Below are 13,303 nucleotides of genomic sequence, written 5' to 3'. Positions count from 1 at the left end.
TTTATGGTGTGGAGGTTTTCATTCAACTAGGAAGTAATAGGATTATTGTGGAAATATTATTTTATGGTTCACATTTGTAAAATATAGATGAAGGAAATGGTTAATTGGGTTTCTTCCTCTGAAGTCCCCTAACTCTGTAGACTGGGTGATAGACTAGTAGGGACCATCTGTTGTTCCTGGATGTAGTCTGAAGAACACTGCATTAGGTAATAAAGAGGCTGTTGTTAAGGGAAATAAGAGTCGGTGTGACACACTAGCTCATTCTTTTATTCAGCAAGCATTTATTAATTACCTTTTAAAACCCCTGACCTCAGGGAATAAAGTAGGTTACAAGAAAGATACTTCCCTGCTCCCTTGGGACTTGCATTTTTGCATAAGGATGGACATTAAACAATTTATCATCTGGTTATTTAATTACAGTTGTTGGAGGCTCACAGAGCATTCATATATAGGAGACCTGCTCTGGGGTTCAGGGATGGCATCTCTGAAAGTATGAATCAGGAAAGTGGTGGGAAAATGAGAAGGGAGTGGCAAAGAATGAGACTAAAGATCTTATTCAGGATAATAATAATTGTGAGATTAAATGAGGTATAGAATGTGTTTAGTGCCTGGTACTTGTACTCAATAAGTGTTAACTAGTAATTATATTATTTGTAGGAATATTATATTGGATGATCAAATAGACATTTGATTTTTAGTATTTAATTTATAAAAATAAAAGTTTTATGTTAACAGTACAATAAAACAATATATTCATAGAATCATTTATTACTAAAAAAAAATCCTTTGTTGTATAGAAATTTTGGTATTTCAGAGTATTGCTAGAGCAGAGATTGTGCTTAACTTCTTAACAGTTATATCTCCAGCACCCAGCATAGTGTCTGACACATACAAAGTGCTTAGTCTTTTTTTTTTTTAATTTATTTTTGGCTGCATTGTGTCTTCATTGCTGCATGTGGGCAAGTGGGGGCTACTCTTCGTTGCAATGCATGGGCTTCTCATTGCTGTCGCAGAGCATGGGCTCTATGTGTGCGGGGTTCAGTAGTTGTGGCTCGTGGGCTCTAGAGCGCAGGCTCAGTAGTTGTGGCGCACGGGCTTAGTTGCTCCACGGCATGTGGGATCTTCCCGAACCAGGGCTTGAACCCGTGTCCAGTGCATTGGCAGGCGGATTCTTTTTTTTTTTAAAAAGAAGATGTTAGGGGTAGGAGTTTATTAATTAATTAATTTTTGCTGTGTTGGGTCTTCATTTCTGTGCGAGGGCTTTCTGTAGTTGTGGCAAGCGGGGGCCACTCTTCATCGCGGTGCGCGGGCCTCTCACTATCGTGGCCTCTCTTGTGCGGAGCACAGGCTCCAGACGCGCAGGCTCAGTAGTTGTGGCTCACGGGCCTAGTTGCTCCACGGCATGTGGGATCCTCCCAGACCAGGGCTCGAACCTGTGTCCCCTGCATTAGCAGGTAGATTCTCAACCACTGCTCCACCAGGGAAGCCCGGCAGGCGGATTCTTAATGACTGCGCCACCAGGGAAGTCCCTCAGATTCTTTTTTTTTTAAGACTAAGCACTTTGGGGGACTTCCCTGGTGGCGCAGTGGTTAAGAATCTGCCTGGCAATGCACGGGACACGGGTTCGAGCCCTGGTTCAGGAAGATCCCACATGCCGTGGAGCAACTAAGCCCGTGCGCCACAACTACTGAGCCTGCGCTCTAGAGCCTGTGCCTTGCAACAAGAGAAGCCACCGCAATGAGAAGCCCGGGCACCGCAATGAAGAGGAACCCCCGCTCGCCGCAACTAGAGAAAGCCCGTGCACAGCAATGAAGACCCAATGCAGTTAAATATAAATAAATAAATAAATTTATAAAAGAAAAAGAATCCAAAATGAGTACTAGAAATTCCGGGTAACCTAGAAGCTGGGAAGGATATGTGATTTCAGATACAAGAAATACTTTACTTTTTTCCTTACTAAGGCATTTGTTTGGTCGTGTTCCTTCAAGGGAATTGCAAGTGGCCTTTTGATTAGAATTTAAATATTATCCTTTTCACATATATTCAATACCTTTTCTGTAGCCAGCAAGAATCTGTTAGGACAAAGTACTTTTCTTCTCTTGGGGGAGTATAACTGTTGCTCTTTAGCCCTCCAGCACTCAGACCTATGATGTATTAATTATCTATTGCTGCAAAACAAATTACCTCAAAAAACAACAGACATTTATTATCTCACAGTTTCTGTGGGTCAGAATATGAGAGTGGCTTAGCTGGGTGCCTCTGGTTCAGTGTCTCATTTGAAGTTGCAGTCAAGCTGTTGGCTGGGGTTGAAGGTATCTGAAAGATTTGTGGGAGGATGTGCTTCTAAGTTCACTTCTCTTATCGTTGGCAGGAAGCCTTAGTTCTTTGCCATGTGGACCTCTCCATAGGCTGCCTGAGTGTCCGCATGACATGGCTCTTGGCTTTCTCTAGAGCAAGTGATGAGGAAGAGGCAGGGATTGGGGGGTGGAGGGGCGGAGAAAACAAGCCAGTTGGAGATGAAATCCTCCGTCTTTGATAACCTAATATCGGAAGAGAGACATCATCACGTCTGTTGTAGTCTAGCGATTAGAATGACCAACCCTGGTACAGTGTGGGAGGTGTGAATATCAGGAGGTGTGCTCATTGGAGCCATCTCAGAGACTGCCTGCCCCACACTCAGTCAGCGGGATCAACTTCTTCCAGCCCAGTGTATCAAATATATTTAGAAGTATAGGTTAATTAAACTAGAGCTTGATTAATATTTGTACATTGTTTCTGTTGTAAATTGAGAGTTCCCACATTTCCGAGCTTGTTGGTTTGGCATTTTTGCTACTCTCTCTTTTCTTCTCTTTTCCCACTTTCCCTTCCTTGTCCTTTTTATATTTCTCAGATTTATTCAGAAAATTGTTCATTGTTTTCTACTTTCAACTTAATGTTGGGGGGTACTAGAGAAAATTGGGTTAGATGCTTATAGGTTGTAGATCCTGTTAGATTATAAATTTCAGTCTCTTACAATAATGCATGTAGATAAAAATTCAATTAACAGTCAAGCTAAGAAGAAAAAAAAAAAGAGAATTTTATTCAAGCCAAACTGAGGATTATAACCCAGGAGACAAACTCTCAAGCTTTCTGAGGTTCTACCAGTTAGGAGCTAGAGATGCAGTGTTATGCATTTTCGAGACAATTATGGATCATATTATACATAAAGTTCATCAGAGATGTTTTGGTCAGGTATGTATGTTCAGAGCGAGCCTTTAGGTCAGTGTGACCCCCTATATAGGATGCGAAAGAAATAGTAATCTTAAAATTACAATGTTGGTATCAGAAGAAAGGGACCATTTTTCTCAAAGGTTGATTATATCCTCCTGCCTAGAGGAGGTCTGGTTAATGTGTAATGCAGATACACATTGCACATTGGGAAAGGCCCATCACAGATGGGGGCGGGTTGGGGCATGTTTGTGTGTGATTCAGTTCTGACTTAGTTTGGTTGTCCTGCTGTAGAGAAATTTATGATTTTCCTTATGTGTATAATAATAATACTAATTTTGTGGTTTTAAGTCTTCAAGGAAAAGTGAATAAAGTAAATAAAAGGTATTATTTGTAGGTATATTTGATTTTACTTGTATGTGGTTATTATATGTTTTATTAAAAAATAAATGATTACTGGGCTTTAGCACTTATGGATAGAGAACATGGGCCTTCTCTATAAATTAAGAGCCAGGAGATTTTTGTTTGAGTTTAGGAACAAAATTATTTTGTAGCTTTCAGAGGTACTTTTCTTCCTAAATCGTGAGCTTGAGCATCAGATTTCGGAAAGCTGAATTATTACTGAGGGCACTACAGCCCTCAGCCTGTGAATAGGTTTTATGCTGACACTTCACTTGTTAAATCTGTGTGGAATTCAGATACTTGATCCCTATGGAAATGCTGTTTTAAATAGTATTAGGTTCTCTTCCTACCCTCTAAACTCCTCCCCCTCTAAAACCTGAAGATTAGCCTGTATTGAATCAGAGCTCAATCAGAATTTTTAAATCTTTTTTAAAAATCTTAAAGCAATCATAAACTTACAGAAAAGCTACGAGTAAAGCACAAAGAATTTTAATCCCAAACCATTTTAGTCGTAAGTTGATGATATGATGCCCTATCACCCCTGAATACTTCACTGCCTTTTCTACAAATTAAAATGTTACTGTGTTACCCATAACACACCTATTAAAGTAAGGAAGTTAACATTGATGCCTTATCACTACCACCTAATTCTCAGGCCCCATTCAGGTTTTGTATTTGTCCAATAATGTCCTTTATATCAGAAGGATGAAGTCCAGAATCATGTTATATTTAGTTCTTACGTCTTTTTTGTCTGTTTCATTCTGGAATGAAATGTATCATCTGGTTATTTTGTAGACTGTTCCTCAGTTTGGATTTGTTAACATTTCCTCATGGTTAGGTTTATGTTATACATATTTGATAGGAATATCTCAGATGCAATGCTGTGTCCTTATATCCTATCAGGTGACACAATTCAGACTGTCCAGCTGTTGATGATGCTAACTTTGATAACTTGATTAAGATGATGAGCCAAACTTCTTCATTATAGAATTACTCTTTACATTGTATGGGCATGCTTAGAAGCTGTGTAAATATCTCAGTCTTTTTTCTTTTTTAAATGGATTCTTTTTTTTAAAAAATTTATTTATTTTATTTATTTATTTTTGGCTGTGTTGGGTCTTCGTTGCTGCGCGTGGGCTTCCTCTAGTTGAGGCGAGCGGGGGCTACTCTTTGTTGCGGTGTGTGGGCTTCTCATTTTGGTGGCTTCTCGTTGCAGAGCACGGGCTCTAGGCACACGGGCTTCAGTAGTTGCGGCATGCGGGCTCAGTAGTTGTGGCTTGTGGTCTCTAGAGCACAGGTTCAGTAGTTGTGGCACACAGGCTTAGTTGCTCCGTGGTATGTGGAATCTTCCCAGACCAGGGCTTGAACCTGTGTCGCCTGCATTGGCAGGCGGATTCTCAACCACTGCGCCACCAGGGAATCCCAATATCTCAGTCTTCATGAAGCTTTTAGTTTATTCAGGGATTCCTAAGAGTACAGACTAATTGTTTCTGTTATTCAATGGATGATATGTTTTATCGTTATTTATTTTTATGCTCAAATTATTCCAGATATGACCAGTGAGAGCCCCCTTAGTCTGGCTTCTGTGTCCTTTTGACATGTCTCCATCATTCTTTGAGCATTTCCTTTTTTTCTGACGTGACAAAATGTTCCAGACTTCTCTGGATCTTCCTTGTGTTTCAGAGCTGGAAATCATCAGCTGTTTCTCTAAGGAGCCCTGGTTCCTTTTAGAGGAGAATGGTTTTTAAAAACCAAGATATAGGGGCTAGGTAGACTCATTACTACTGAGTTGTCCTTGTTTCTAAGTCTTCTTAGTGAACAGAGTTAGGGAATAGACGTAGTCCTATCCACACATTCCAGGTATGTGTGTGTATACATATTTATATCAATATTAATTTCCATATCTATATATTGAAAGCTCTGTGTTTACACTGCCTCTAATTTTATTTCAACACGAGGGTCCTTTGTAGTTTTCTCCCTTTCTTTATTTGTAACTTCTTTCTCTGACAGTAAGAAACCTGGCTGTCATTATTCTTAACATATTTACTTCTTCGATTATTCTCCCTTCATGTAACCAATCTCCCATCACTGTCATTCCCTGTCACCACTTGCTCCCAAGTGCAGATGCCCTCCTCACTCTGCTTGGGCTCCAACGCCCCTGATTTTTGAACCGCCACCCCCACCTTATGTGGGTGCCCTCCTTGCCTTGCTCAAGCTCGTATTCCTTACCCTGTGCTGCTTCCCTATGTGGACATCCCTCTCACCCTGTTCTGTGCCAGAACACCCTCTCCCTCGTCATGCAAATGCCCAACACAGTCCATCTGCCCTGGCTGCGCCCCACTCTCTTGTCTCTTAGTCTCACTCAGGCTTTGAAACCCAGCTTTGGGCTATCCTCCTTATGGATACCCTCCTTATCCCATTTCAGCTCTGACACCCTATGTGGCCTGCTCTCCCATGTAGATACCCTTCTCACCCTGCTTAGATTCTAATACCCCATGCCTGGCTGCCCTCTCAATGGGAGTCTTTCCTTACTCCATTCATGCTCTGACACCCTTTGCTGGGCTGCCTTCCACATGTGGACACCCTCTTCGCCCTGTTCATGCTCCATTTCTTCTACACAAATGCCTTACTCATCCTGCTCCGACTCCTGCATCTCCTCCCCGAAGCACACACAGATGCCTACCTTGCTCTACCCCTCTTAATGGCTTTTGTATTGAATTATTTACTGAAGGGAAGGGAGAGGAAGGGAAAGGAAGAGCCAGCATATTTTATGGGAACAATGTGATCCAAGTTTATGTTTGACAGAAACAAATCTTCCCCTGCCGTGGTAGATACCTGGAGACAATGGAAAGGGCATTTGGGAAGCTGCTTTTGGAACTTCATTAGTATTTGGGACTACTGGTATAAATAGGTTCTTTATTTGTGAATCAGAGACTTCTATGTATGGAAAAACTTGGGTAGTTGGTAAGCTCAGAATAGTAGGAAGGGAATAAACTAAAAGCAAGAAGTGTTTAGGGAAGGATGATGTTTGAATTCACTTCTTGATAAAATTGGTTTGGCTCTATGTTAATATCCTTGCCTACAAGTGTCCATATAGTCTTACAGTGTCCATTAAAAAAAACAAGTTAATTATTTAATAACCTGTTTTATGAGCTCAGTATTAAATTTCAGAATGTTATTGCAGTATTTTCTTACCTTTAATCATTTATGTACTATTAGTTTAGCCATATCCTGTGTCCTTTACTTAGCTTAACTTGAAGTTGGCTTACCTTTTTCACTTAGCCTTGTCAAAGGAATAGTATCTTTGTAATCATAGTGCTAATTATATATTTTTTGTATCACATGTTAAAATGAATGTAAAACTTAAAATTTTTAAAGTTCATTAGATGCCATATAAAGTCATATTACAACCCACTGGTGCAGAGTCCACTTTGGGAAATGTGTTAATATAACCAGTATAAATATTCGATATATTTTCCTGATTTGTGTTTGTTACTTGGTATCTAGAGCCTATTTGTCTTTTTTTTTTTTTTTTTGGTAGCATGATTTTTTTCTAGGTGTCTTTTCCCCCAGTATGATTTTTTTCTTTGCTTTTTTCCTCATTTAGATGAAGACTTATATTAAGTGAATTTTAATGTCATTCCCAACCCCATCATGGTCTGAGAGCCTTTTAGAAATTGGTTAAAATGTACACAGAGGCAAAGATTTTAGCCTATGACCTTTTCAAGAATTTTCTGAGTGCAACTAGGAACAAATTATCCATTGTTCACAGTGCTTTGCTCAATGTTATGCCTTCTCTTGCTAAATCCTCTTACTTGTTGAAATCTTCTATCTTAAGTAGCTAACAGCTTAATACAGATCATATTAAAAGGTTATTTTTCTTCCTGTAGTTTAGGCCCTTTACATTTCTGCAATAATATCCAAAGTTTTATATAAGGTAGCATGAAATGTTCAAAAAGTTTTTTTCCCAATTGGGAAAGTAATACATGCCAATTGACAGTAAGAGAAACTCATAAGAGTAAAAGAGAGGAAAAAAATTAACTCATTTTTACCTCTCAGATACAATTTATCTTAAAAAATAATTTTTAAAAAAAAATATACCCACTCCAGGCATAGTCATTTCTTTATTATGAGTTCCAATAGGATTTAACTTTATTTTGGAAAACTGTAGAGTTACAAAAATGGTTTCATTTTATTTTTCACTTTTAAAATTATTAGTGAAATGAACATTTTCATATATTTATTGACTACTCATCTTCCGTGAATTGCTTCGTATTTCTTCAGTTTTTGCATTAAATAGTCTTATTAATATATAATCTAACCTGGGACTTCCCTGGTGGCACAGTGATTGAGAATCTCCCTGCCAATGCACAGGACACGGGTTTGAGCCCTGGTCCTGGAGGATCTCACGTGCTGCGGATCAACTAAGCCCATGCGCCACAACTACTGAGCCTGTGCTCTAGAGCCTGTGAGCCACAACTACGGAGCCCATGTGCCACAACTACTGAAGCCCGTGTGACTAGAGCCCATGCTTCTCAACAGAAGCCACCAAAATGAGAAGCCCACGCATCGCAGCGAAGAGTGGCCCCCGCTCACTGCAACTAGAGGGAGCCCGCGTGTAGTAACAAAGACCCAACACAGCTATAAATAAATAAACAAATAAACAGATAAATATAGTATAACCTTATACTATATTAGTATGTAAACCTTTTGGCCCCTAGTTGTTGCACATTCTTTTACTTCCTGTTACTTGTCTTTTTCTTTGTAAGTAGTGTCTTGTTTTTTTAAAGCAGGATTAAAACGTTTTTATGTAGGTAAATATATTGGTGTTTTTTTGTTAATGGCTTCTGGATTTTGTCTTGTTTAGGAAAATCTGTCCTACCCAAATATTATGAGATTATTCTTCAGTATTTTTCCTAGTAATTTTATGACTGTTTTTCTTTTTTTACGTTAGGTTCTTAATCTCTCTCTCTCTCTCTCTCTCTCTCTCTCTCTCTCTCTCTCACACACACACACACACATACACACACACACACACACGCGCGCGCGCATGTATTTTAAAATGTTCTGTTGACAAATCATTCTTTTACCTCTGATTTGAAATATTAACTTTATCATGTTAACTTTCTATGTACATACTAATATCTGCTCTATGACTATAATTAGTTTATCCTTATAATATATCGGTTTTGTTATAAAAGCTTAATATTGAATAGAATGTTTTAAGTACCTGATAATGCAAGTCTCCTCTGGTTCTTGTTTTTCAGAAAGTTATTTGGTATTCTCACAAATTTGTCCTTTCAAGTGAACTTCAGAATCAATTTGCCATTTTAAATAAGCCCCACATCTTCCAAATCCATTATAATATCTTCTCACTACTTCTCCTCTACTTTTTTTTTTTAAAGGACATACTTTAAAAAAAAAATTAATTTGTATTTGGCTGCATTGGGTCTTCGTTGCTGCATGTGGGCTTTCTCTAGTTGCAGCAAGCAGGGGCTGCTCTTCGTTGCGGTGTGCAGGCTTCTCATGGCAGTGGCTTCTCGCAGAGCATGGGCTCTAGGTGCATGGACTTCAGTAGTTGTGGCACATGGGCTCAGTAGTTGTGGCTCATGGGCTCTAGAGCGCAGGCTCAGTAGTTGTGGCGCACGGGCTTAGTTGCTCTGTGGCATGTGGTATCTTCCTGAACCAGAGCTCGAACCCGTGTCCCCTGCATTGGCAGGCGGATTCTTAACCACTGCGACAGCAGGGAAGTCCCTCCTCTACTTTTATTAGTGTAATTTAAGCTACCATTTTTCTCTTGCCTAGACTATCTTCTAACATACAGCAGCAAGAAGACTCTTTTAACAATTTGTTTTTAAGATTTTTTTTTTTTGATGTGGACCATTTTTAAAGCCTTTATTGAATTCTGTTACAATATTGCTTCTGTTTTATGATTTGGGTTTTTGGCCGCGAGGCATGTGGGATCTTAGCTCCCCAACTAGGGATTGAACCCGCACCCCATGCATTGGAAGGCGAAGTCTTAACCACTGGACTGCCAGGGAAGTCCCAAGAAGACTCTTAAAAGACGTAAATCTGATCATGTTGCTCCCTTGTTTACATCCCTTCAGTATCTTCTTTCCCTCTCTTTTTCATTACCTATTGCTGCATAACAAAGTACTACAAAGCTTTGTAGCTTAAAATGGCCTGTTTATTTTGCTCACAATTTTGGGAGTCAGGAATTCATGACGGGTTCAACAATGTTCCACAAGGTGTTGGCTGGGGTGGCTGGGGCTGGAGAATCCCTCCCAGTACAACTTCTTCAGTCACATGTCTGGCACCTCAGTGCTTCTTGGCCTCTGTCTCCACATGGCATCTCATTCTTCACGATCTCTCCACGTGGCGTGGAGTTTTCACAGTATGGTGGTCTCAGAATAATCACACTTTTTACGTGCAGCTGGCTTCCAATTAAGGGCTGTGCCTAGAACTGGCACAGTGTCCCTTCTACCATATTTTATTGGTCAGAACAGTCACAGAACCTGCCTAGTTGCAAGAAAATGGAAAAATAGACTCCACTTTTTGATGTGGGAATGGCAAGATCTTATTACAGGAGAGCATGTGGGTTGAGAGATACCATGACTGTATTTGAAAAATATAATCTGCCACACCGTCAAACTCAAAATAAATTCAAAGCTTTTAAAATGACCCACAAGGCTTTTCATGATCTGACCCATCCCTGCTTCTCTCTCTGACCTCATCCCCTGTATTTTCTTCTTTTGTTCCCTTTAGTTTAGCCACAATGGCCTCTTTGCTAGGCTTTGAATGTGCTACACTCGTTCCAGCGTCAAATGTATTTTACCTGCCTCTGCTGCCTTGAATGTTCTTCTTTAGACCTTTGCATAGGTCTTCCCATTCTCTTCATTTAGGTCTCTCCTCAAATGTCAGCTCTTCCTGACCACCTTATCTGATAGAATCTTGGTCGCTTAGTACCCCTAATCTTGCTTTTTCTTCTACCTAGATTTTAGGGCTGGTATGAGAGCCTGGGGGGCCTGCATATACTTTTCTTCCCTCTTTGTTTTCTGAACAAGTTTAGAAATAGAAGACCAAAGGTAAAGACCAAAATATATATGAAATATATAAATATTTGTGTGTATATGTATGTGTGTGTTCAGTGTGAAGTTGTGAAGTTGGAGACCCAGTGGGCCTGCTATCTAAACCTCAGAATTAGGCAGACTTACCCACCTAGTCTCAGGCAGTGTTGGTTACTCCCTTCTGCAGGGTGAGTCCCCTGATCAACTCTTGGAATGTTGATATAGAGGAAAATTCTTGTACTCTGTAACAAGCCTGTTCCCAAGTAAAGAAGGGTAGAGCTGAGTTGTGTGTACCTATTTATTATTCTCATTTTTATCAATCTGACTGACTAAAGGAGGATGAAAGGAGGGGAATAAAGGAAGTGTCAGAGATGACTCTCAGATCTGAGAAACTTGGTGGATTGTGGTACTATTTACTAAGATAGGAAATATGGTAGGAAGATTATAAATTAAATTTTAGAAACACTGACTTTGAAGTGTCTTAAGATACCCACGTGGAGATACCAAACAGGCATTTGGATGACACATTTGAACATACAGATTTGGTAGTTGTATTAGTTTTCTATTGCTATGTAACAAACTACCAGAAACACAGTGGCTTAAAACAATACAAAATTATTATCTCACAGTTTCTGTGGGTCAGGAATCTGGGCACTGGTTAGCTGGGTTCTCTGCTTAGGTCCTCACCAGGATGAAATCAAGGTATTGGTCAGGGCTATGATCTCATCTGAGGCTTGGGGTCCTCTTCCAAGCTCACTGGTTGTTGATAGAATTTAGGTCCTTACAGTTGTAGGACTGAGACCTTCAGCTCCAAGAGGCCTCTTGCTGTTCCCTGCCATGTGGCCTTCCCCACAGCATGGTAGATTGCTTCTTCAAGGCCAACAAAGTATTTTTGGTGCTTCATATCTCTTTTTTGGCTTCCCTGGTTAGGACAGACTCATCTGAGATAATCTCCCACTTAAGTCAACTGATTAGGGACCTTAATTGCATCCTCAGAGTCCCTTTTGCCGTGTAATGTAACACTCATGAAAGGGATATCCCTTCATGCAAGTCCTTCTCACTCTTAAGGAAGAGAATTATACAGGGTGTGTCCACCAAGGAATGAGACTCTTGGGGCTTAGTCATTAGCAGTCATCATAGTAGTAATCAGTAGGATAGTCAGTGAATACACAAGATTGCCCAAGAGAAAGGGTGAACAGAAGAGAGATTAGGGGATAATTTCAGAATTATTGGTACCTTGAGGGTACATTTATTCATCTTTGTGTTTATAGCACCTACATTTGCTATCTGGTACATAGCAGATATTCAATAAATGTTTGTTAGAATTCTTCCTTGATCTCAGATTTTGAAAAATTAATGTATAAATTTATATTATGTGTCCTTCCCTTTTATGTATATAGTCTTTTTTTCTTTTTCTGCGTGTGGTAAAATACACATAAAATTTACCATCTTAATCATTTTTTTTTGCGGTATGCAGGCCTCTCACTATTGTGGCCTCTCCCGTTGCGGAGCACAGGCTCCGGACGCGCAGGCTCAGCGGCCATGGTTCACGGGCCCAGCTGCTCCGCGGCATATGGGATCTTCCCGGACCGGGGCATGAACCCATGTCCCCTGCATCGGCAGGCAGACTCTCAACCACTGTGCCACCAGGGAAGCCCTTCCTTTCCTTTTTAAGGCTGAATAATATTCCGTTGTATGTATATACCACATTTTGCTTATCCTTTCATCTGTCAGTGGACACTTGGGTTCCTTCCATGTTTTAGCTGTTATGAATAATACTGCTGTGAACGTGGGTATACACATATCTCTTTGAATCCTACTTTCACTCCTTTTGAGTATATACCCAGAAGTGGAATTGCTGGATCATATGGTAATTCTATTTTTAATTTTTTAGAGAAAATTTCATACTGTTTTCCACAGTGGCTATACCATTTTATATTCCCATCAGCAGTGCACAAAGGTTCCAGTTTCTCCACATCCTCACCAACACTTGTTGGTTTTCTGTGTGTGTGTGTGTGTGTGTGTGTGTGTGTGTGTGTGTGTGTTTTGATATTAGCCGTCCTAATGGGTTTTGATTTGCATTTCCCTAATGATTAATGATGTTGAGCATCTTTTCATGTGCTTATTGGCCATTTGTTTATCTTCTCTGGAGAAATAACTATTCAAGTCCTTTGTCCATTTGTGAATCAGGTTGTTTTTGTTATTGTTGAGTTTTAGGAGCTCTCTATATAGTCTGGGTATTAATCTCTTACCAGATACATGATTTGCAAATATTTTCTCCCATTCTGTGGTTTACCTTTTTGTTCTGTGGATAGTGTCTTTTTTTTTCTTTTTCTTTTTCTTTTGGCCTCACCATGTGGCATGCGAGATCTTTAGTTCCCCAACCAGGTATCGAACCCCATGCTCCCTGCAGTGGAAGCATGGAGTCTTAACCACTGGACTGCCAGGGAAGTCCCTGGATAGTGTCTTTTGATGCACAAAATTTTAAAGTTTTCTTGAAGTCCAGTTTGTTTATTTTTTCCTTTGTAACCTGTACCTTTGTTGTCATATCCAAGATATCATTAAGAAATTCAGTGTCATGAAGTGTCCTATGTTTTCTTTTAAGAGTTTAATTGTTTTAGGTCTAA

The 13,303-nt window shown here is 39.9% G+C and overlaps 1 protein-coding gene across 6 annotated transcripts in view; it reads left to right on the top strand.

Moving 5' to 3' along the window:
• NF1 (neurofibromin 1) overlaps positions 1-13,303 on the top strand; it is a 256,997-nt gene that overhangs the window by 31,174 nt on the left and 212,520 nt on the right. The window lies entirely within an intron of this gene.

Source organism: Orcinus orca, chromosome 19 (assembly GCF_937001465.1).
Source record: "Orcinus orca chromosome 19, mOrcOrc1.1, whole genome shotgun sequence".
NCBI classification, from domain to species: domain Eukaryota; kingdom Metazoa; phylum Chordata; class Mammalia; order Artiodactyla; family Delphinidae; genus Orcinus; species Orcinus orca.
Note: the sequence above shows the minus strand (reverse complement) of the source record. Positions and strands in the feature narration are given on the sequence as shown.